General features: G+C 44.4%; 1 protein-coding gene, 1 non-coding gene and 1 pseudogene across 2 annotated transcripts in view; all 3 read left to right on the top strand.

Annotated features, from left to right (window-relative positions):
• Positions 1-25,233, top strand: part of OVOL2 (ovo like zinc finger 2) — a 107,756-nt gene that overhangs the window by 23,780 nt on the left and 58,743 nt on the right. The window lies entirely within an intron of this gene.
• LOC129022142 (large ribosomal subunit protein eL15-like) lies at positions 494-19,435 on the top strand (annotated as a pseudogene).
• On the top strand, positions 13,784-13,845 carry LOC129022173 (U7 small nuclear RNA). Its single transcript, XR_008496262.1, has one exon. It is a non-coding gene; the product is annotated as a U7 small nuclear RNA (small nuclear RNA).

Here is a 25,233-nt window from a genome sequence, read left to right as displayed (position 1 = left end):
GGAGCAAAAATAGTCTCTACAGCAAATGGTGCTGGAACAATTGGACATCCACATGAAAAATAAAAAGAAGAATCTGGACAGACATTACTCCCTTTACAAAAACTAACTAAAAATGCATCATAGACCTGCCAGGTAGGATGGCACCCAGCTGTTGTCCCAGCTGCTCAGGAGGCTGAGGTGGGAGGATCCCTTGAACCCAGGAGTTCAAGGTCAGCCTGGATAACATAGCAAGACCCTATCTCTTAAGAAAAGAAAAATCACAGACCTGAATGTAAAATGCAAAACTATAAAATTGCTAGACAATAATATGGAAAAAAATCTAGATGACCTTGGGTTTGGCGATGACTTTTTAGATACAACACTGAAGGTACAATCCATAAAAAAAGAATTGATAAGCTGGACTTCATTAAAATTAAAAACTTCTGCTCTGCAAAAGACATTACAGGAGAATAAAAAGCCAAGTCACAGACTGGGAGAAAATGTGTGCGAGAACATGCCTGGTAGAAGACTGGTATCCAAAATAGACAAAGAATTCTTAAAACTCAACAGTAAGAAAACAAACAATCCAATTTAAAAATGAGCAAAAGACCTTAACAGACACCTCACCAAAGAAGATATACAGATGGCAAATAAGCATATGAAAAGATGTTCCACATATGTCATAGGGAAATGCAAATTGAAACAACAATTTACCACTACACATATATTAGAATGGCCAGAATCCAAAACACTGACAATGCCAAATGCTAATAAGGATGTGGAGAAACAGGAACTCTCATTCATTGCTAGTGAGAATACAAAATGGTACAGCAACTTTGGAAGACAGTTTTACAGTTTCTTACACAGCTAAATATACTCTTACCATTCAATAGAGCAATCATATTCCTTGGTATTTACCCAAAAGAGTTGAATACTTACATCCACACAAAAATCTGTTTAGTAGGTTTATTCATAATTGTCAAAACTTGGGGGCAACCAAGATATCCTTCAGCAGGTGAATGGATGAATAAATTGTGAGCTAAAAAGAAATGAGCAATCAAGCCATAAAAGATATGAAGGAAACATAAATGCATATTGCTAAGTAATAAGCCAATCAGAAAAGGCTGCTTACTGTATGATTCCAACTATATGACATTCTGGAAATGGCAAAACTGTGGCGACCGTAAAAAGATCAGTTGTTGCCTGGACTTAAGGGGAGGGAAGTATGCATATGCAGAGCATAGAGGATTTTTGGAGCAGTGAAAATACTCTGCATAATTCTATAGTGGTGGATATATGTCATTGTGCATTTGTCCACATCCACAGAATGTTCAACCAAGAGTGAATAGAGGCTGGGTGCAGTGGCTCACGCCTGTAATCCCAGCACTTTGGGAGGCCAAGGCGGGTGGATCACCTGAGGTCAGGAGTTTGACACCAGCCTGACCCATATGGTGAAACCGGTCAGGTTTCACCTGGGCTTGGTGGCATGAGTCTGTAATCCCAGGTATTCGGTAAGCTGAAGGCAGGAGAATTGCTTGAACCCAGGAGGCGGAGGTTGCAGTGAGCCGAGATCGCACCACTGTACTCCAGCCTGGGCAACAGAGTGAGATTTCATCTCAAAAACAAAACAAAACAAAACAAAAAAGTGAATAAACTATGGACTTTGGGTGATGATGAGGTGTCAGTGTAGATCCGTCAACTGCAACAAATGTACCACTTTGGTAGGGGCTGTTGATAAAGGGGAAGGCTATGTGTGTATATGGACAGGAGATATATAGGGTAACTCTGTATCTTCCTCTCAAATTTTGCTGTGAACCTAACACTGCTCTAAAGAAAAACAGTCTTTTTTATTTTAAGTAACAAACAAACAAAAACTGGTGTTGGAGCTGTGTGTGTGCTGTTTCGTGTGTGGTGGTGGCTGACTGGTGGGATTCCCTTTAGTGGATTGGGCAAGGATTGATTGTTTCTTTGGGGAACGCTGCATGTTTATATGCGTAAGTCTTTTCTTTTTTTTTTTTACATTTTCTAGAAGCCACATTAAGAAAGAAATATACAGTCTGGGCGTAGTAGCTCACACCTGTAATCCCAGCAGTCTGGGAGGCCGAGGTCAGGAGTTTGAGAACAGCCTCGCCAACATGGTGAAACCCTGTCTCTACTAAAAATACAAAAATTAGCTGGGTGTGGTGGCACACACCTGTAGTCCCAGCTACTCGGGAGGCTGAGGCAGGAGAATTGCTTGAACCCAGGAGGCGGAGGTTGCAGTGAGCTGAGATCGCGCCATTGCACTCCAGCCTGAACGACAGAGGGAGACTCCATCTCAAAATAAAAAAAAAAAAATTTTTAATTTTAAAAAAAGGTGAGATAATTTCCATATATTTATATGACCCAATATATCCAAAATATTATCCTTTCAGCATGTAATCAATATAAAAATGTATTAATGAGATATTTTACAACTTTTGTGTACTGTCTTTAGAATCTGGTGTGTAATTTACACTTACAGTACATTTCAGTTCAGACTAGCCACAGTTCAAGTGCTCAGTAGCCACATGTGGTTAATGGCTGCCATATCGGACATTCAGATAGGGAAAATAATTATTATTGCCCTTGAAGGAACTAAGCTCCAGAAATTTTTTGCCTGTGTCTCTTCTGTTGCAAGTATCAGATTTTCAGGAGGGAGCATCTCATTGGGTAGGCCCAGTTTTGCCTTGGGCCTGTCCTGGACCAAGGTCAGAGGCCATCATATCGTATTGAAGGGAGCCATCTTGGGTGTCTGAGAAGTTGGAGCTGTAAATCAGGCAGCCATCCCATGAAGGAGCACATAAATGCTCCTGTCAATATTTAGTCATTTCACATGCAATATTGTATCAATTGTGGTTTTTATTTTCTGTATTTCTTGATGCTTTAACATCCTGAGGGCCTTGCTCACTTGGAGATACTGCCCCTCCTAGGGCTAGCCAATTTCTAAAGGTAGTAAGGGACTCGTCTGCGAGTGCACCTTTCCAATACAAACTAACCGATCTGAAGCCCATACCCCAACCGCCTCCTTTATCAGACTCTCATACCTGGCCCAGACTCTCATATTCCCCTGCCCTATTCACTCCAAGGCCAGGTACCGGGAAAGCAGGGACAGCTCCTGTAGCCTAGAGCCCACTGAAATTACTCAAAGTAGCCAATCTCAAGCCCGCTTACCCTGCCTCACCCATTCCCTCCCATGGAATCCACAATAAAGACTTCTGCCCACACTCACTCCCTCTGCCTCCTGACCAACTCTGGTGCTGCCCTGCATGGCCCTGCATGGCGTGCTGTGCCTCCAGTTTCTGGTATCTGTGAACATAACAGACTTCTTCCTTCATGATAGTCATTTCCATGTCTGCACGTCTTCCCATACCTGAATACAACAATGCTGGGTACCGTTTAAAACAGATATTAGACATTCACAGGGTTTCCAAGGACACGATAGAACTTAGCAAAAACTCTCATGTCCCTTTGCACAGTTCTTCTCCCATGCCCCATGGATAACCTCTGTCTTGGTTTTTCATGGATCTTTCCAGAGTTTCTTTAAGTGTATTTAGGCAAATACAAACCTTTTTACCAAAAAGGCAGTACAATATACCCACTGCAAATGCTTTTAATCATCTCATGGCCACCAGTATCACTTCTCTTATTCTTGGTGTCCTTGTAGTAATTTTTTAAAATTCTTTTTTGTTTTGTTTCTGTTTTTGTTTTGAAAAGGAGTCTCGCTCTTGTTGCCCAGGCTGGAGTGCAATGGCACCATCTCAGCTTACTGCAACCTCCACCTCCTGGGTTCAAGCCATTCTCCTGCCTCAGTCTGCCAAGTAGCTGGGATTATGGGTGCCCACCACCATGCCCAACTAATTTTTGTATTTTCAGTAGACACGGGGTTTCACCATGTTGACCAGTCTGGTCTGGAACTCCTGACCTCAGGTGATCCACCTGCCTCAGCCTCCCAAAGTGCTGGGATTACAGACGTAAGCCACCTTGCCCGGCTATTTTTACAAATTCTTATATGGTCATATGTGGTTTATATATTCTTGTATTGTTATTTGACAAAAGCTGTGTCTTATCTTTTACAGAGCTTCATCTATTACAGTGCTTCCCATGTTGTCAGTAAAAGTGAGCTAAATTGTAAAAGATAGTGAGCAGATCTTTGTGGAATAAATGAGCTAATATTGGGAAAGTATATGCAGCACCCATTCTTTTCCAACAGTAATTGATTTTATAACTACTGTGCTTCTTAAATCATATTTTTAAAAAGTATAGTTGTCTCAGTTTATGTTTGGAATTCGTTTTGCATTTTAAGGAAAAGCAGATAGTATCGAGGAAGCTTGGAAACAGGTAAGTGTAAAAATCATATCAGAACTTTATTCAAACCTAACATAGTAAATAACCTCCTCAAATAAATGAGTCAAGGTTCAGTATTTGTCTTACAAGGAATGGACTTAGGTTTTTAATTCGGCAACTCTGTCATGAGTAAAGCATAGGACAAAAGAAGCATAAATCAGATGAAAATGGAGACAAAAGGAGTACAGTATGTTTCCAGAAAGCTCTATTAGAAGTTAAATGGCACATAGAAAAATCCCTGCTCCTCGGGTCATTCTGGTATGAATTCTGATCCATGCTTTCTTACAGTTCAAAAGCAAGTATTTCCTTTATAAGGGGCCTATAGTAAAATCTAAATCCTCTCCCAATCCCAAAGTGGTAGTTTAGGCACTTATTATTATTATTTTTTTTCGAGACAGGGTCTGATTCCGTTGCCCAGGATGGAGTGCAGTGGCGCCATCTCAGCTCTCTGCAACTTCTGCCTCCCAGGCTCAAACTATCCTCCTACCTCAGCCTCCCGAGTAGCTGGGACCATAGGTGCGTAGCACCACTCCTGGCTAATTTGCGTATTTTTGGTAGAGACAGGGCTTTGCCATGTTACCGAGGCAGGTTTCGAACTCCTAGACTCAAGCAATCCTCCTGCCTCAGCCTCCCAAAGTGCTGGAATTACAGGCATAAGCCACTGCACCCAGCCTAGTTTAGGCACTTTTTTTTTAAACGGAGTCTCTCTGTTGCCCAGGTTGGAGTGCAGTGGCACAATCTCGGCTCACTGCAACCCTGCCTCCAAGGTTCAAACGATTCTCCTGCCTCAGCCTCCCAAGTAACTGGGATTACAGGGATTACAGGTGCCCACCACCACGCCTGGCTAATTTTTGTATCTTTAGTAGAGGCAGGGTATATCACATTGGCCAGGCTGGTCTCGAACTCCTGACCTCACGTGACCCACCCGCCTCGGCCTCCCAAGGTGCTGGGATTACAGGCATGAGCCACAGCACCCAGCCTAGTTTAGGCACTTTTAAAAAGTGTTCTCCTTTTGAGGAAAATGGTTATTTGTCCTCATATAGCTTCATTTTCACCCAGCAGGAGGAAACATAATCCTGAATTTGATGGATTCCACATATCATCATCCCCTTTGTTATCGAAAGCAAATATTTATCAAGGGTAGGGACTGCTTCTTTGTTCTCCTGTGACCCTGGAACCAGCACAGTGCCCTGTGTTTGCCGAGTTGAGATAAGGAGTCAGCTGTCAAAGAACTAACAATCGACAATAAATTTTAGCCCCTCGCATAACACCTAACACCTATAACACCTAGACAGGTATAAATCAGTTGAAAATAATTTACATTTTTAAACACTGAGGTACTGTTTTTAAAAGCAAAAGTATAAATCTTTTTTTTTTTTTAAGTACAAATCTTAAGTATATATGGCTGGGTGCAGTGGATCACGCCTGTAATCCCAACACTTTGGGAGGCCGAGGTGAGTGGATCACTTGAGGCCAGGAGTTTGAGATTAGCCTGGCCAACAGGCAAAACCCCATCTCTACTAAAAATTTAAAAATTAGCTGAGCATGGTGTTGCACGCCTGTAATCCCAGCTACTCAGGAGGCTGAAGCATGAGAATTGCTTGAGCCCGAGAGGTGGAGGTTGCAGTGAGCCAAGATCTCGCCACTGCATTCCAGCCTGGGCGACAGAACGAGACTCTGTCTCAAATAATTAATAATAATAATAATAATAATCAAATAAGTGTAGAGCATGATGAAGTTTAACAAATGCATACTTTCATGAAGCTGCTACCCAGATCACAATATATTTCTAGCACCCCCAGAAGTCTCCTTTATGTCCCCTTCCAGTCCTGTCCTGACTGTATCATCTCAATTTGGCCCGTTTTGAACATTATGCAGATGGAGTCATACAGTGTGCTCTCTTTTGTGTCTGTCCTCTTTCACTTAATATTACATCTGAGACTCATCCGCGCTATTGCATGTTCCAGTAGTTTGTTCTTTTCCAGTGCTGGGTAGTGTTTCCCAGTGTGAACCAACACACCACGATTTGCATACCCGCTCTGCTCATAATGGACTTTTGGGAGGCTACCTGTTTAGGCTGTTATAAATACACCGTCTATGAACATTCTTATACATATTTTTAAAATTATTTTTGTTCATTTGACTTTTTGGTGTGCAATTCTATGGATTGCAACATGTGTATAGATTTATATAACTACCACAATGTCAAGATATAGTTCGTTCTATCACCCCAAAAACTCTCTCCTGCTGTCCCCTTAGAATCACAATCCCCTCCCCTTTCCCCAGTCCCTTACAGCTACTGATCTGTCTTCCGTTACTATAGCTTTTGTCTTCTTGAGAATGCCATATAGATGGAATCATATAGCATGTAACTGTTGGAGACTGGATTCCTTCACCAAGATAATTCCTGTGGTTTTCACCAACACAACAGGCATGCACCACCATAAGGTCATCTCTGTCAACAACAGATCACATATATGACAGTGGTCCCATAAGATTATAAAACCTTATTTTTCCTGTACCTTTTCTGGTTTAGGTATGTTTAGATATACACAAATGCTTATTTATCAGAACCTATCCCTGTCACTACATAGCGCATGGCTGTACATTCCTTTTTATTGCTGACATTACTACAAGTCTTTGATGGACAGACTTCTACTGGTATAGTCAAGAGAGTGCAACTGCTTGATCATAGGGTCTTCGTATGTTTCCCTTTAGCAGGTACAGCCAAATCGTCTTCCAAAGTGGTTGAGCCTGCAACGTAAAAGAGTTCCGATTGCTCTCTGCCTTCTTCACCATTTAGGAAGTATTCTAGTCAGTGTGTAGGTAACATTTTAGCTATTTTTGTGTGTGTGCATATAAATTACCTTTTAAGATTTGCCATAAATCATACAAAGAATTAGCCATCTTCTGCAGCAGATGCTGTTGGTGCCTGCGTGGACCCCCTGGGATCCCTTTTACTGCCCCCAGCTGCTGCAGATGCGGTTGCTAAGGCTCACACCTTCAGCTTTATCCAGTGCTGCCCAGCAGTTGGGGCTGCCACACAATTTTCATCCTATCCTCCCATCTCCCAAGCGCACACACACACACACACACACACACACACACACGCACACGAGGCAGACAGATTCACAATGTTAAAACTTATACTTCAGAGCTCCTGTGGGATCAGGCTGAGACAGGACTTCACCTGAATCCACATGCCTGTCTGGCTTTTCCTCCAGGCCCAGCCTGCTTCCCTCACTCCCTTACAACACTTCCCTGTGAGCACTCTCCCAGTAAAGCCTTTGCACAAGCATCCCTGTTTTCAGATCTGTTGCTAGGGAACCTGGCCCAGGACACCTTTGCGGCATCCATTTCTCCATCCTCCTTCTCCAAAGGCCCCACTTTCCACCTACAGACTGTCTAGTTAGAAAAACATTTGACTGCAACTAACAGAAAACCTAATAAGCAATAGCTTAAACAAACAACTGTTTTTTTCCCGCAAACAGCTATAGCCTCACCATGACAAGTGCCAATTCAGTTACAGGTTTCCAGGCAGAAACATGAGATAAATGAAATCACTCTTGATCCTCCCCTTGCCCTTCCAGCCCCTGCCGCCCCTGTCAGTCCCTCCTAGTTTCTCCCTCTTCCCAGGCCCCCAGCCCTGAGGCCCAGTGACCTCTGAATGCTCACGCCAGTCATTTCCAAACAGTGTCCCCTGAGAATGTTCAGGTTCCTGGGGTGCTTCAATGACTCAGCATGCATAAATTAATATTTTATGCCAAATAGTAGAAAATTTTAAATCCTGACTAGTAATTTTTATCACTAGTCAAGATAATAACTGGGCAGTTAATTTCATTAAATTTTTCTTTTTCTTTCTTTTTTTCTTTGAGACAGAGTTTCACTCTTGTTGCCCAGGCTGGAGTGCAATGGCGTGGTTTCGGCTCACTGCAAACTCCGCCTCCCGGGTTCAAGCGATTCTCCTGCCTCAGCCTCCTGAGTAGCTGGGATTACAGGCATGCGCCACGACGCCCAGCTAATTTTGTATTTTTAGTAGAGACGAGGTTTTCCCATGTTGATCAGGCTGGTCTCAAACTCCCAACCTCAGGTGATCGCCCGACCAGCCTCCAAAGTGCTGGGATTACAGGCATGAGCCACAGCGTCCGGCCTATTTTCATTAAATTTTTCAAGACATCTTTCTAGTTTTGTCTCCTCGTAAGAAATGCTCAGGCCGGCACAACAGCTCATACCTGTAATCCCAGCACTTTGGGATGCCGAGGTGGGCAGATCACCTGAGGTCGGGAGTTTGAGACCAGCCTGGCCAACATGGTGAAATTCTGTTTCTACTAAAAATACAAAAATTAGCTGGGCGTGGTGGTGCACGCCTGTAATCCCAGCTACTGAGGAGGCTGAGGCAGGACAATTGCTTGAACCCGGGGGGCGGAGGTTGCAGTGAGCCAAGATCGAGCCATTGCACTCCAGCCTGGGCAACAGATTGAGGCTCTGTGTAAAAAAAAAAAAGAAAAAAAAAGAAAAAGAAAAGAAATGCCCAGATAAACTCATTCATTCTCAGGTATTAATGACATTTACTAATTCTTTGGTTCAATTTGTGTTTATAGAGGGCATGACCTAGGATCTGAATCAGGTGTGAGGTTTACAAATATGGATAACATATTGGCCTCTTTTAAAAGGCCCTGTATGCACATGTATACGTGCATTTTCCACTATTTATTGTAGCTGTCAATTTATTTTGTCCAGTAGATTGTAAGCTTCTTGAGGTCAAGAACTATGTTTTATCTCTGTGCTACTAACTAGCATAGTGCTTGGAACATACCATACATGTTTCTGGAAAACAGCATAGCCAGTCGAGGTGGCTCATGCCTGTAATTCCAGCACTTTCGGAGGCCAAGGTGGGTGGATCACCTGAGGTCAGGAGTTCAAGACCAGCCTGACTAACATAGTGAAACCCCATCTCTACTAAAAATACAAAATTAGCCAGGTGTGGTAGCACATGTCTGTAATCCCAGCTACTTGGTAGGCCGAGGCAGGAGAATCATTTGATCCCAGAGCGGGCAGAGGTTGCAGTCAGCAGGGATCAGGCCATTGTACTCCAGCCTGGGTAAGAAGAGTGAAATTGCGCCTCAAAAACAAAAACAAAGCAAAACAAAAAAAAACCCAGCATGGCAGGGAGGATAGAAAGGAAAGAGAGGCAGGAAGTGGAGAAGGTGCGGTAGATTAAAGATGGCCACCAAGGCTGGGCATGGTGGCTTATGCCTGTAATCCCAGCACTTTGGGAGGCTGAGGTGGGGAGATCACCTGAGATCTGGAGTTCGAGACCAGACTGACCAACATGAGGAAACCCCATCACTACAAAAAATACAAAATTAGCCGCAGGTGGTGGTGCACACCTATAATCCCAGCTACTTGGGAGGCTGAGGCAGGAGAATCCCTTGAACCCAGGAGGCGGAAGTTACAGTGAGCCGAGATCACGCCATTGCACTCCAACCTGGGAAACAGGAGTGAAACTGCGTCTTGAAGAAAAAAAAAAAAAAAAAAAGATGGCCACCAATTCCTTGTAGTTTTCTCCACTGAGAAGTGGAGGCTATCTTTGCTCACCTTGAATCTGGGCTTACCTTGTGACTTGCTTTGATAATGAAATACGGTGTACATGATGATGTGCCAGCTCCAGACCTATGCCTGAAAAAGGTCTGGCAGCCTCAGGGAACTACCCTGAGACTACCATGCTGTGAGGAAGCCCCAGATAATAACCTCGTGGAGAAGCCATGTAGAGAGAACTGAGGAACCCAGACAACAGCAAGGTTGAGGCCTAGACATACCCTAGTTGAATTGTTCCAGCCAGACCTTGGCTATCTGAGCCATTCTAGCTGAGACCCCAGACATCATGGAGCAGAGATGAACTATTCGCACTGTGCTCTGGTCAAGTTACTGACCCACAAAATCATGTTCCAATAAAATGTTGTTTTAAGCCACTGAGTTTTGGGATGGTGTGTTCCACAGGAAAAAAGAAAATCTGAAATTGGAGATATTCACCATCAAAAGAACAATGTACTGTCTCATCATTTCCAGTAGTCTTTATTCTACTTGAGATATGCCTGCAGGAAGAGAGCAATTCTTTTCTTTTCTTTCATTTCTTTTTTTTGAGATGACGTTTCGCTCTTGTCACCCAGGCTGGAGTGCAGTGGCGTGGCTCGGCTCACTGCAACCTCCCACTCCTGGGTTCAAGCGATTCTCCTGCCTCAGCCTCCAGAGTAGCTGGGACTACAGGCATGTGCCACCACACCAGGCTAATTTTTGTATTTTTAGTAGAGATGAGGTTTCCATGTTGGTCAGGATGTTCTCAATCTCCTGACCTTGTGATCTTACTGCCTCAGCCTCCCAAAGTGCTGGAATTACAGGCATGAGCCACTGCACCCGGCCAAGAGCAATTCTTAATACAAAGAAAAAGTTGTACTAGTGGAGATATCTGGGGGCAGAGAAAATATTTCCGACACATTTCTCATATCCTACCAAGGGTTGGATGTGAGAATATCTCCACTACCAACCCTTGGTAGGATATAAGAAATGTATTGGAAATATTTGCTTGGTTATGTTGGACGTCTTGATCTGGGCTGAAGGAAGTCTGGAGTCCACTGCAGGAAACTCAATTATCTACTACAGTCTGGGAGCAAAGGTCAATGAGTGAAGTGGATCGGGAAATGGTGACAGTGGATGGACTGGCAGACACCAACACTCAACTCTGGCCATTTATGGTCATGAGGGAACTTGGGCCCTCTATTGCTGGATCCTTCAGTTTTTTTTTTTTTCAGAAGCAAAATAGCCAGATTTTTATATAAAATCTCCAAATTTTATATCTGGACTGTTGGGTTGCTCATTTGAGCTCCCTGGTCCAATGACTGAGAGCACTGGGTGAGGTGTCGTACTCGTCACACATTGCATGTGTGTCTCTCTAGGCAGCCTGTGGCTTTGCAAAATGAAAGTTGTCTATGTGCTTTCCGGCAGAGTCCAGCTGGATCGGATTCGGTGTGTGAAGTTCTAAGTGCTGGCAGGGATGTGCAGCAACTGGAACTCTCAGACATTGCTAATGAGCCTGTGAATTGGTACATTTTAGAGAACAGTTTGGCAACAACTACTAAGGCTGAACATATACCTCCCCTAGCACTATGACCCAGTAGTGCCACCGCAAGGCTTGGTGAACACATATCTGCAAGAGAAATGCAAATACATGTTCACCAAAAGACATCTATTAAAAGGTTCATAGAAACACTATTAGTACTAGTCAAATACTAGAAATAAATACTGTCCATCATCTGTAGAATGGATAAACAAAGCATCTATTTATGGAATATTACACAGCAATGCAAAAAAAAAAAAAACCACAATAGAAATTTGTTGCATGTTTGCTGCATGCGACACCACAGATAAAACTCACAAACAAACTGTTGAGTGAAAGAATCAGTTACAAGAGAGTCCGTACAGCACGATATATGGTGGGTGAAAGTTCTGGCTGCATCACATCTTTGTATACCGATGCTTAGTATATAACATTCAAAACAGGAAAACTCCTCTGTGGCATGATGTTGGTTACCCTTTTTTAAAATTTTTAAATTACTTTTTAATATTTTGAGACAGGGTCTCACTGTGTCACTCAGACTGGAGTGCAGTGGCAAGAGCATAGCTCTGTAACCTCAAATCCCTGGCCTCAAGTGATCCTCCAGCCTTGGTCTCCCAAAGTGCTGAGATTACAGGTGTGAGCCACAGCACCTGGCCAATAGTAGTATTATAGGAAAGAGGTCGCGATCCAGACCCAGGAGAGGATTCTCAGATCTCGTGCAAGAAAGATTTCAGGGACAGTCTGCAATGCAAAGTGAAAGCAAGTTTATTAAGAAAGTCAAGGAATAAAAGAATGGTTATTCCATAGACAGGGCAGACCTGAGGGCTGCTGGTTGCCTATTTTTGTGGTTAGTTATTGATGATCTGCTAAACAAGGGGTGGATTATTTATGCCTCCCCTTTTTAGACCATATAGGGTAACTTCCTGACATTGCCACGGCATTTGTAAACTGTCATGGCGCTGGTGGGAGTGTAGCAGTGAGGACAACCAGAGGTCACCCTTGTCGCCATTTTGGTTTTGGTGGGTTATGGTCGGCTCCTTTACTACAATCTGTTTTATCAGCAAGGTCTTTACGACCTGTGTTTTGTGCTGACCTCTATCTCGTGCTGTGACTTAGGATGCCTTCACCGTCTGGGAATGCAGCCCAGTAGGTTTCAGCCTCATTTTACCCAGCTGCTATTTAAGATGGAGTTTTCTGGTTTACACACCTCTGACAGTAGCAACCCTTGAAAGTGAGATGGTGACTAGATGGGGGCGAGGGGACTTTTGGCGCAGTGGTCATGTTCTGTTTCTTGTCTGTGCATTGGTTACGTGGGTGTGTTCACTTTGTGAAAGTCACTGACCTATACACTTTTGATTTCTGCACTTTTCTGTATTTCAATACAAAGGTTGTATTTCAATACAAAGGTTTTTTTTGTTTTTGTTTTTTTCTTTAGACGGACTCTCACTCTTGCCGAGGCTGTAGTGCAGTGGCATGTAGTGCAGTGGTGTGATCTCGGCTCACTGCAACCTCCGCCTCCTGGGTTCAAGTGATCTCTTGCCTCAGCCTCCCAAGTAGCTGGGACTACAGGCACCCGCCACCACGCCCTGCTAATTTTTTTGTATTTTTAGTAGAGACAGGCTTTCACCATGTGGCCAGGATGGTCTCGAACTCCTGATCTCATGATCCGCCCACCTCGGCCTCCCAAAGTGCTGGGATTACACTCCCAAGTAGCTGGGATTACAGGCATGCACCACCGCATCCAGCTAATTTTTGTATTTTTACTAGAGAGAGTGTTTTATCATGTTGGCCAGGCTGGTCTCGAACTGCTGACCTCATGTGATCTGCCTGCCTCGGCCTCCCAAAGTGCTGGAATAACAGGTGTGAGCCACCGCACCCAGCCAATACAAAATTTTTAAAAGCAACATTTGAAAAATGTAGCACTTGCTCCTTCAACCTGGGTTGTAAAGTGAGGACAAGAGCAACCTGGAACAAGCCTCCAGCCTCTAGCTTACCTAAGCTGAACATGTAGTAGGAGAGAGAACTCAGCCTTTGTGTGTGTGTGTGTGTGTGTGTGTGTGTGTTTAAGTCCCTAGAAAATAATGCAGCACTCTAGTCCTCCTAGTTGTCCTCTCAAATCTATTTTCCATCTTCCTGGATACATGGCAGCCTAACCAGAGGCTACATTTCCCAGCCTCTAATATTGGGCTATTGAGAAGTAGGCAGGAATGAATGACCTGAGCCACTTCTGGCTATTTTGCTTTTGCCCTTTCTCAGGTGCATCAATGTGGAGATGGCAAGGACAGCAGTAGCAACAGCAACTGGGAGCTCGTTAGAAAGGGAAATTAAGGTTACGGCTCTTTTAGAATTTGTCTGACAGGTTTTCCTGTCTTCACTGGAACTCCCCAACTCCCAACAAAAAAGAAATGGACATTCAGTTGACTCTTGAACAATGAGGGAGGGGCTGGGGCACCACCACCTACACAGTCCAAAATCTGAATTAACCTTTTTTTTTTTTTTTGAGACAGGGACTCACTCTGTTGCCCAGGCTGGAGTGCAGTGGTGCGATCTCGGCTCACTGCAACATTCACCTCCTGGGTTCAAGCGATCCTCCCATCTCAGCTTCCCAAGTAGCTAGGATTACAAGCATGCACCACCACACCTGGCTAATCCTTGTATTTTTAGTACAGACAAGGTTTCACCATGTTGGCCAGGCTGGTCTCGAACTCCTGACCTCAGGTGATACACCTGCCTAGGCCTCCCAAAGTGCTCAAATTACAGGCATGAGCCACCGTGCCGGGCCTGCATTAACTTTTGATTCCCCAAATACTTAACTACTAATACCCTACTGTTGACTGGAAGCCTTACAGATAACACAGTTGATTAACACATATTTTGTAGGTTATATAAATTATTACTATATTCTTACAATAAAGTTAACTAGAGAAAACAAAATGTTATTAAGAAAATCATAAGGAAGAGAAAATACATTTACTATTCATGAAGTGGAAGTGGATCACCAGAAAGGTCTTCATCCTCACCATGTTCACATTGAGTACGCCAAGGAGGAGGAGGAAGAGAAGGGCTTGGTCTTGCTATATCAAGGGTGATAGAGGCAAAAGAAATCTATATATGTGGATCTGCACAGTTCAAACCTGTGTTGTTCAAGGATCAACTGTTCTTGGTTCCCACCTGAGACCTAATGAATCAGAGACCCTGCAATGGAGCTCAGCAATTTGTGTGTAAACAAGCCCTTGGGGGAATTCTAACACACTCAAATTTGAGGACCACTGATTTAGAGGAGTCAACAAACGTTTTCTGTAATGGGACAGAGAACAAATATTTTAGACATTGCAGGCCGTACAGTCTCCGAGGCAACTACTTAGCTCTGCCATTGTAGTGCAAAAGTAGCCAGAAGACAAACTGTAAATGAATGGGTTAGCCGGATTTGGCCTAAGGTGGGACTCAGAGAATAAGGTATATGCTTAGAGTACAAGTAAATGCTTGTACTCAAATGCTTGAATCAGGTATATGCTTAGAGTACAAGTAAAACAGTTTTCTTATCTTTGAGCAGAAGAATGTCCTCTGAGTCTCCCTCATGCCTCTTATCAGTCTTAACTTCTACTCTGAGCATACTGGAGTGACCAGTGCTGAATCCTTTATCCTCTATGGCTGAGCCCTCCCTCCGGGTTCCTTACTTCTTGCACCCTGCAAAATCTACTCTGTGAAATTCTATAATAACTCTTGTGTAAGTATTAAAGTCTACTAACAGCCAATAATGCCACTTTGGGCGGAGGCATTGGCATTTTAATTTGGGTCAATCCTCGTTGGGCAGGGGGAGGATTGTGTCCCAATACTGTCATGGGCCAACTGGTGGATCTGTGGAGTAGGAAGGGCTTCCAATTTCCCCAAAGTCGCTTTCAGGAGAGAGATTGCTTTAGTGTAATTCCCAATTTGTCTGTTTCGAGTTCAGATTTTTGCCGATTTTATATATATATATATATCTATATATATCTATATCTATCTATCTATCTATATATATCTATATCTATCTATCTATCTATATATATATATATATTTTTTTTTTTTAAATACACTGAGTCTCATTCTATTGCCCAGGCTGGAGTGCAGTGGTGCGATCTCGGCTCACTACAATCTCAGCCTCTAGGGCTCAAGCGATTCTCCCACCTCACCCTCCCAAGTAGCTGGAATTACAGGCATGTGCTTGTATTTTTAGTAGAGACAGGGTTTCACCATGTTGGCCAGGCTGGTCTCAAACTCCTGACCTCATGTGATCTGCCCGCCTCGGCTTCCCAAAGTGCTGGGATTACAGGCATGAGCCACTGCGCCCGGCCAGATCTGCTGATTTTTAATCCCACCTGGGTTTAGAGTGAGTGCAGTGTTTGTCTGGCGCTGTTTGCAGTTTATTCCGTTCTGGCTTCAGTGTTCCTACAGGGAGCCCCGGCTGAACATACCGCCAGTCCCTCCTTCCCCTGGGCCTGACCCCCTGGGCTGGGAGTGCCTGGCACCCCCCAGGGACGGGAGCAGCCCAGGTGGGTTTCCCCTCCTACGCAAGCAGAGATCACTTCCCACCACGTCTGTCTGAACTGCACCTGCTCGGCCACAGAGCCAAGGCAGCAACCACCTCTCTCTCTTTCTCATAAGGGAGACCCAGGAGAAGGCCCTTTGTCTGTCTTGTATCCATTAGGTATCTTAGTCACAACTCAAAATGGGTTTAATAGAGAAGTTCCTGACTCGTTTCACTGAAAACTCTCGGGATAATTCTGGCTTGAAGCACAGCTTGATTCAGGGGCTCAAACACCACCACAGGGCCTGGTTTCTCACTCCATCCAGCAGTCCTCCTTGTTGGCTCCATTTTCAGACAGGCTGGCAGGTGATGGCGGCGGATCCAGGCTTCATTCTTCCAGGTGCACAGGGAGCAGGGCGGGCCTCTCTACCCGCTAAAGACTCTTCACACCTCATTGGCTCCTAACCGGTCACAAGCTGCCCCTAAGCCATTCCCTGTGGCTGGTAAAAGATCAATGCTGATTGGCTAGGTGTGATCCACGTGCCCTGCCCTGGGGTTGGGATGGAGCCACTGGAAGCACACAGAGGGAAAGTGAACGAGGGGTGTGTCAAGGAAATCAGAACCCAGCGGCCCTTACTGAGAGAGTGGGACTGGATGAATCTTAATGTGAGGTCTCCCAGACTCTGTAGTATTCAATTGCAAGTAGTTTGAGAGATGATTTCAGGGAGTAGGGAAGCAAGATAAGAAAAGGAAGAGAGCCAATAAAGAAAGCTGCGTTATCGGCCGGGCGCGGTGGCTCCCGCCTGTAATCCCAGCACTTTGGGAGGCCGAGGCGGGCGGATCACGAGGTCAGGAGATCGAGACCATCCTGGCTAACACGGTGAAACCCCGTCTCTACTAAAGATACAAAAAAATTAGCCGGGCGTGGTGACGGGCGCCTGTAGTCCCAGCTACTCCGGAGGCTGAGGCAGGAGAATGGCATGAACCCGGGAGGCGGAGCTTGCAGTGAGCTGAGATCGCGCCACTGCACTCCAGCCTGGGCGACAGAGCGAGACTCTGTCTCAAAAAAAAAAAAAAAAGAAAAAGAAAAGAAAAAAGAAAGCTGCGTTATCAAGCAAGTTATCTCTGCGGGCACCCGGAGCCCACTCCCCCTGGAGAGCTTGGGAGACGGTGTAGAAGATGCTTCAGAGTTCTCCCAACAGAGGGGCGAGAAAGCTGCAGTGCGAACCCGACAGCTCCTTATCTATCACTGATACAGAACTTTCAGCTTGCCCTATTTGCCAGCCTAGCTTGCTCTTAAGGAGGGGGGTGGGGGGCAGGGAGGAGGAGGGGGTAGAGAGAGGGAGAGAGAGAACCTTCCGGCAGAGGAGGACTTGGAAGTGTTTGCAGTAGGCAGCCGTCATTGTGTAGGGGTGCATGCCACAGGGTTGTGCATGGCCTATGGACAGTGTCTGCCACAGGGTGCTGACAACAAACGTCCTGTTCCTTTCCCGCATCCCATCCACCAGGAGTCTTTTCCCATAGCAAGAACTAGGGCCTTCTCTGGCCCATCTAGGCAAGACGCCATTCCTTCTTCTGATAAATGAAGGAAAATATCAAGCCCATAAACACAGAAATAAAACAGTACCCAGAGCTCCCCTTAACATTAAACATACCCTATTTCACAGGGACGGCTCCTGTAAAAGTAAGAAAGGTTTTGCAGGTACACAGTCCTGGGCCAGAGGCTAAAGCTCTTAAACGGCGTGGTTGACTCATTGGGCAGGAACAGATAAGCTGAATTTGAGACAACTCCACCCAGACCATGTGGAACAGGGTTGGGAAAGGGTAGATATCCAAACAGAACTCCGAGCTGTCACTGGGAGTGGAGTGGCTGGACGCTGCACCAAAATTCCCCACAGATTTTGGCTGCAATGGCAACTCTTTTATTTGTTGATGTACAAATATGCAACATCCGTGAGTTCCCCAACACAAGTATGACAATTTAACCTCTTTACATTCCCTACTTATCTACTCTATTTCTCTCATTATTTGATTCTTAAATTTTATTACCTTTGTAACTTTAAAAAGAAGACCTTTATTTCTTTTTCTTGATGCATTAACCATATTTTTAAAAATATATTTTATTTTAAAAAGTATTTTATGGTCTATTTGCTTGGCTCTTGATGTCTGGCTCTTCTGATTTTGTTTTCTTTTTCTCTTTCTTTCCTTCTCTCCTTCCTTCCTTTCTTTCCTTCCTTCCTTCTTTCTTTCTTTCAGACAGAATCTCACTCTTTTACCTGGGCTGGAGTGCAGTAGGGCAATTTTGGCTCACTGCAACCTCCACCTCCCAGGTTCAAGCGATTCTCTTGCCTCAGCCTCCTGAGTAGCTGCAACTACAGGTGCATGCCACCACACCTAGCTAATTTTTATATTTTTAGTAGAGACAGGGTTTTGCCATGTTGGCCAGGCTGGTCTGGAACTCCTGACCTCAAGTGATCCGCCTGCCTTGGCCTCCCAAAGTGCTGGGATTACAGGCATGAGCCACCATGCCTGGCCTCTGATTTTGTTTTCTTTCAGAAAATATTTTGGCTGGGTGTGGTGGCTCACGCCTATAATACCAGCACTTTGGGGAGGCTAAGGTGAGTAGATTGCTTGAGCCCAGGAGTTTGAGACCAGCCTGTACAACATAGTGAGACCCTGTCTCTACAAAAAATACAAAAATTAGCCAGGCATGGTGGTGCTCGCCTGTCGTCCCAGCTACTCGGGAGACTTAGGCTTGAGCCCAGGAGGTCAAGGCTGCAGTGAGCCATGATCACACCTCTGCACTCCAGCTTGGGCAAAAGAGTGAGACCCCACCTTTCTGTCTGGCAGCAGCCATCAGGTAAGCCACGGTGAGTACATACAAGTACATCCAGGAGCTATGGAGAGAGAAGCAGTCTGATATCATGCACTGTCTTCTCAGGGTCTGCTACTGGCAGTACTGCCAGCTCTCTGCTCTCCACAGGGCTCCCCAATCCACTCGGCCCCATAAAGTGCGCCGACTGAACTACAAGGCTACATTATATATAGGATTCGTGTGTGCGGTGATGGCCAAAAACACCCAGTTCCTAAGGGTGCAACTTACGGCAAGCCTGAACATCATGGTGTTAAATAGCTAAACTTTGCTTGAACCTTCAGTCCATTGCAGAGGAGCAAGCCGGAAACCACTGTGGGGCTCTAAGAGTCCTGAATTCTTACTGGGTTGAAGATTCCACATACAAATTTTTTGAGGTTATCCTCATTGATGCATTCCATAAAGCTGTCAGAAGAAATCCTGACACCCAGTGGATCACCAATCAGTCTACAAGCCCAGGGAGACACGTGGGCTGACATCTGCAGGCGGAAAGAGCCATGGCCTTGGAAAGGGCCTTAAGTTCCACCACACTATGGGTGGGTCTCGTCATGCAGCTTGGAGAAAATGTGATAGTCTCCAGCTCCACTGTTGCCACTGATATAAGTAAAGTTTGTAAAATTCATACCTAATAAACAATTTAGGGCAGTCAAAAAATAAAAAAAAAAAAATAATGAGACCCTGTCTCAAACAAAACAAAAATGTTTTGAAAAGTTTTTTATTCTTATTTTATACAGTAGAGACATACACTACATAATAATTAGCTGATCCTTAATAACTTGGACACTTGAAGGATTTCACTGGTAAACTGGACCTAAATCCTTTTTTTCTGTCTTTTTAAAATTGATATATCATAGTTACACATATTTTGAGAGTATATGTGATATTTTGATACATGCATGCAATGTGTAATGATTAAGTTAGGGTAATGAGGATATCCATTACCTGAAACATTTATCTTTTCTTTGTGTTAGGAATGTTACAATTATCTTCTAGCTATTTTGAGACATACACTAAATTATTGTTAACTATGATTTCCCTACTGTACTATTGGACTAGAACTTATTCCTTCTATCAAATTATATTTTTGTACATATTATCCAACTTCTCTTCACCCCTACTTCCCCCTCCTAAGTCATTCTTAAAAGGTAATTTTTCAAACTTTGTTTTCACTTTATTTTAGATGTGTCTTTGTGTAAGGAGTTTATCATTGAGTTTTTTGTTTGTTTGTTTGAGACCAAGTCTCACTCTGTTGCCCAGGCTGGAGTGCAGTGGTGTGATCTCAGCTGACTACAACCTCCACCTCCCAGGTTCAAGCAATTCTCGGGCCTCAGCCTCCGGAGTAGCTAGGACTACAGGTGTGAGCCACTATGCCTGGCCAATTTTTGTATGTTTAGTAGAAATGGGGTTTTTCCATGTTGGCCAGGCTAGTCTCAAACTCCCGACCTCAGGTGATCTGCCCGTCTCATCTTCCCAAAGTGTTGGGATTACAGACATGAGCCATCGCACCTGGACTGTTTGTTTCTAGATGAAGTTTTGCTCTTGTTGCCCAGGCTGGAGTGCAATGGCGTGATCGCAGCTCACTGCAACCTCCTCCTCCTGTTCAATCGATTCTCCTGCCTCAACCTCCCAAGTAGTTGGGATTACATACACATGCCACCATGCCCGGCTAATTTTTGTATTTTTAGTAGAGACAGGGTTTCACCATGTTGACCAGGCTGGTCTCGAACTCCTGTCCTCAAGTGATCCACCCGCCTTGGCCTCCCAAAGTGCTGAGATTACAGGTGTGAGCCACATCACCCAGCTAATCAACTGATTTTTAAAATAGGGAGGTTATCCTGGAATATCCAGGCAGACCGAATGAGTTCATAAGGATCCTTAAAAGTGGAAGACAGCCTGGGCAACATGGCGAGACCCTGTCTCTACAAAAAAATACAAAAATCAGCCAGGGGTGGTGGCACCCGCCTGTAGTCCCAGCTACTTGGGTGGCTGGGGCAGGAGAATCACCTGAACCAGGAGACGGAGGTTGGAGTGAGCCAAGATTGCATCACTACACCCCAGCCGGGGCAACAGAGCAAGACCAAAGAAAGAAAGAAAGAAAGAGAGAGAGAGAGAAAGAAAGAAAGAAAGAAAGAAGAAGAAAAGAAAGAAAGAAAGAGGAAGGAAGGAAGGAGGGAAGGAGAGAAGGAGGGAGGGAGGAAGGAAGGAATGAAGGAAGGAAGGGAGGGACAGAGGGAAGGAAGGAAGAAAAAAGAAAAAAACCAGGACTCAGTGGCTCATACCTGTAATCCTAGCACTTTGAGAGACCTAGGCGGGCGGATCACCTGAGGTCAGGAGTTCAAGACCAGCCTAGACAACATGGTGAAACCCCCTGTCTACTAAAAATACAAAAATTAGCCGGGCGTGGTGGTGGGCACCTGTAATCCCAGCTGCTCAGGAGGCTGAGGCAGGGAGAATTGCTTGAATCCGGGAGGCGGAGGTTGCAGTGAGCCAAGATTGTGCCATTACACTCCAACCAGGGTGACAGAGTGAGATTCCGTCTCAAAAAAAAAAAAAAAAAAAAGAGTGGGAGAGGGAGGCGGAAGAGGAGGTTGGAGTGATGGACATGAGAATTCAGCTTGCCATTGCCGACTTTGAAGATGGAAGGGACCGTGGGCTGAGGAAAGTGGGCAGCCTCTAAAATCTGGAAAAGAGAAGGGTATGGATCCTCCCTTAGAGCCTGCAGAGAGGAATACAGCCTGCTGACCCTTTGATTTTATCCCACTGAGGTGCATGTCAGACCTCTGACTCCAGAACTGTAAGATAAGAAGTTTGTATTGTGTTCAGCCATGACATTTGTTGTAATTTGTTACAGTAGCAATACAAATCTAATAGAAGCAGAGTATCTACATAATATTTTGGATTTATTCTGCATAGGAAAGTCAGTTGTCTTTTCTCACTCATGTCTTCTGATCTTTAGGAAAGTTGTATTTTTGTTCTGGTGAATATATGTAAATGTATGCAATATACTTAGACTCAATTCTTGATTCCTTTAGACATTAGATTAGATGTTCGCTTCCTGCTATGAACAATGGTAAAATTAGTATGCTTTTCTTCCTATCCTTTCCTCTATCATCTAATGCTAGCAATAAAATTATCTTTGCAAATTTTAATTTTATACTATAAAATATGCTATACTGCATTCAACTTACATACCTTCCTGACTTGACCCAGCTGTGTATTCCCAGGTCCCCTCCGAGCCACAGCCAGTGATTCTAGAAGTATTCTGGCCTTTTTTGGGCTTCCACCATGTAGTGGACCGCTGGGTCAGCAGCTGCCTCCTGGAAACTGGGTCAATGGTGGCCCCACACATTCACCATCAGCCTAGCTTTCCATCCGAGTTGAGCAAGCCCTGCTTCTTTGGCCCCTCCCATTGTTAATGGGCTCACATGAAGCACAGCCTTGCCGGGCACAGGCTCTGACTTCTCCAGAAGATGCTAGGGGGAACCACAGAGTGCAGTTAACACAACAAAAGTTTACTACAAGTTCCTGACAAGGGCTTTTGTTAATAAGCTGTCTTGAAGTCATGAAACTCCAGAGTCAAAACTGTATATGGGCTCCCAAATGATTTATTTAAATTGAAAAAGAAAATTAGTGTGAGTAAAGAGGTGTGTTATTAGACCAAAGTAAGTATGAGATTGTATTAAGCCATCATGGTTCATAGTTATGGGCTAGTGGGAAAGACACTCAATTATAGCTAGGCGGTTTTGGTTCTTTAAAATTGTCTCCATTATGTAATTAGCACCTTTTAATTAGCTCTCATGGACAATAATAGAAATTGCTATATTCCTAAATCCTTTCATATGTTATCATTGGAAATTACTCAATAGATTTTTTTCTAAGTATTTTATTTTCCTCTGCTTTATTTGTTTGTTGATAGAGACAGAATACAAAAATAGCAAAACATACCTAAATAACTCGTGAGCCAAGGAAAGATTCACAACAGAAATGAAAACTGAATGACAAGGAAGTTATGACATAGCATAATGTGTGGAATATAGCTAACACAGTACTTACAGCGAAATTTACGGCTTAATAAATATATTAGAAAAGAAGAAATGGTTCTATCTCAAGAAGCTATAGGCCAGGCATGGTGGCTCATGCCTGTAATCCCAGCATTTGAGGAGGCTGAGGCAGCAGGATCATTTGAGGTCAAGTTCAAGACCAGCCTTGCCAACATAGTGAGATCCCATCACTACAAAAATTTTTTCAAAAACATTAACAGGCCAGGCATGGTGGCTCACACCTGTAATCCCAGCACTTTGGGAGGCCGAGGCAGGCAGATCACCTGAGGTCAGGAGTTCAAGACCCCCGCCTAGCCAACATGGTGAAATCCCGTCTCTACTAAGAATACAAAAATTAGCTGGGCCTAGTGGTGGGCGCCTGTAATCCCAGCTACTCGGGAGGCTAAGGCAGGAAAGTCTCTTGAACCCAGGAGGCGGAGGTTGCAGTAAGCCGAGATCGCATCACTGCACTCCAGCCTGGGTGACAGAACGAGACTCTATCTCAAAAAAAAAAAAAAAAAAAAAAAAAAAAATACCCAGGTGAAGTGGTACACGCCTATAGTCCTAGCTACTCAGGAGGCTGAGGTGCTCGAGCCCAGGAGTTACAGGCTGCAGTGACCTATGATGGTGTCACCACACTCTAGCCTGAGCAAGAGAGCAAGACCCTGCCTCTTAAAAAAAAAAAAAAAAAAAAAAAAAGGAAAAGAAAAGAAACTGTAAAAAGAATACCAGATAAAACCCAAAGAAAGTTGAAGAAAGGACACAATGCAGACAAGAGGCATGGCAGCTGCTGGGTTGAAACCAGCAGCTTGGGGTCCACATATCAAGAGAATCTGAAGAGCCTCTACTAGATGTAGCCAATATACCTTTGTCTTAGTCATTCGCACTGCTGTAACAAAATGCCACAGACTAGTTAATTTTAAAAGAACAGAAATTTATTTCTTTTGGTTCTGGAGGCTTGGGAGTCCAAGGTCTGGGTCAGCACTGGTGTCCAGTGGGGGCTGCTCTTTACTTCCAAGATGGTGCCTTGTTGCTGCATCCTCACCTGGTGGAATAGAGGGGTAAACTCTCTCCGAACCCTTGTTTATAAAGGGATTAATTCATTCTTGACAGTGGAGCTCTCATGACTTAATGACTTAATCATCTCCCAAAATGCCCACCTCTTAATCCCACCACAATGGGCATTATGTCTCAACATGAAATTTGGAGGGGACACCAGGACACCACATTCAAACCATAGCAACCTTGTTTCTTTTCTTTTGTTTTTTATTATTTTTATTATTTTTATTTTTTGAGACAGAATCTCACTCTGTTGCCCAGACTGGAGTGAAGTGGCGCGATCTCGGCTCACTGCAAACTCCACCTCCCAGGTTCAAGCGATTCTCCTGCCTCAGCCTCATAAGTAGTTGGGACTACAGGCGTGTGTCACCACACCCAGCTAATTTTTGTATTTTTAGCAGAGACGGTGTTTCACCATGTTGAGCAGGCTGGTCTTGAACTCCTGACCTCAGGTGATCTGCCCGCATCGGCCTCCAAAAGTGCCGGGATTACAGGTGTGAGCCACTGTGCCCGGCCCTTGTTTCATCTTTTACCCTGTTTCAGAATTATCTTTCTATTGTAGATGTGACCATCTACCCTCCTGCTCAAAGCTTTTCGTGGCTTTTTATTGCTCATAGAACGAAGTCCGAATAATTTTGCATGTTCAGGACTTTCAAAACCTTGCCTACCCTATCTTCCCAGCCATATTTCCTGTCCCTTTATTATCCCTGCAGATGTCAGAGATGACTGGTGCTCCTCCAAAAATTTGTGCTGCTCATTCCATAGCATGGAGCTGTCTCTTAAAGATGGATTCCCATGCAGGGACTCCATTTCCCGCCCTCCTTGTATCTGTGTGTGGCCAGATGGCTAATGCTTTGCAATAGAATGAGAATAGAAGTGACATGTATCACTTCTAGGCTGGAATTTTTAAAGTGGATGGAGAATCCTCATTTTTGTTCTTCTGCTGCTTGCTAGAGCCAAAGAGAACCAAGGTCCTAAAGATGGCAGAGCCACACAAGGGAAATAGTCTGGGTCCCCAAGTCATTCCACAAAGAAAAGCTGCCTTGCTCGCCTCTGAGTTGGCTTCCTTTTTACCATTTTTTTTTTTTTTCCATGCAGAGACAAAAATAATCTGCTGCAGATTCTAGCTCACATTCTGCTAGTTTATTAACTGCAGCTCAAAGAGAACTCAGGCCAGGCGCCGTGGCTCATGCCTGTAATTTCAGCACTTTGGGAGGCCGAGCTGGGCAGATCACTTGACGCTAGGAGTTCGAGACCAGCATGGCCAACATGATGAAACCCTATCTCTACTAAAAAT

This window comes from Pongo pygmaeus, chromosome 21 (assembly GCF_028885625.2).
Source record: "Pongo pygmaeus isolate AG05252 chromosome 21, NHGRI_mPonPyg2-v2.0_pri, whole genome shotgun sequence".
NCBI lineage: Eukaryota > Metazoa > Chordata > Mammalia > Primates > Hominidae > Pongo > Pongo pygmaeus.
The sequence above is the reverse complement of the archived record's forward strand: the minus strand, read 5'-3'. Positions and strand labels throughout refer to the sequence as shown.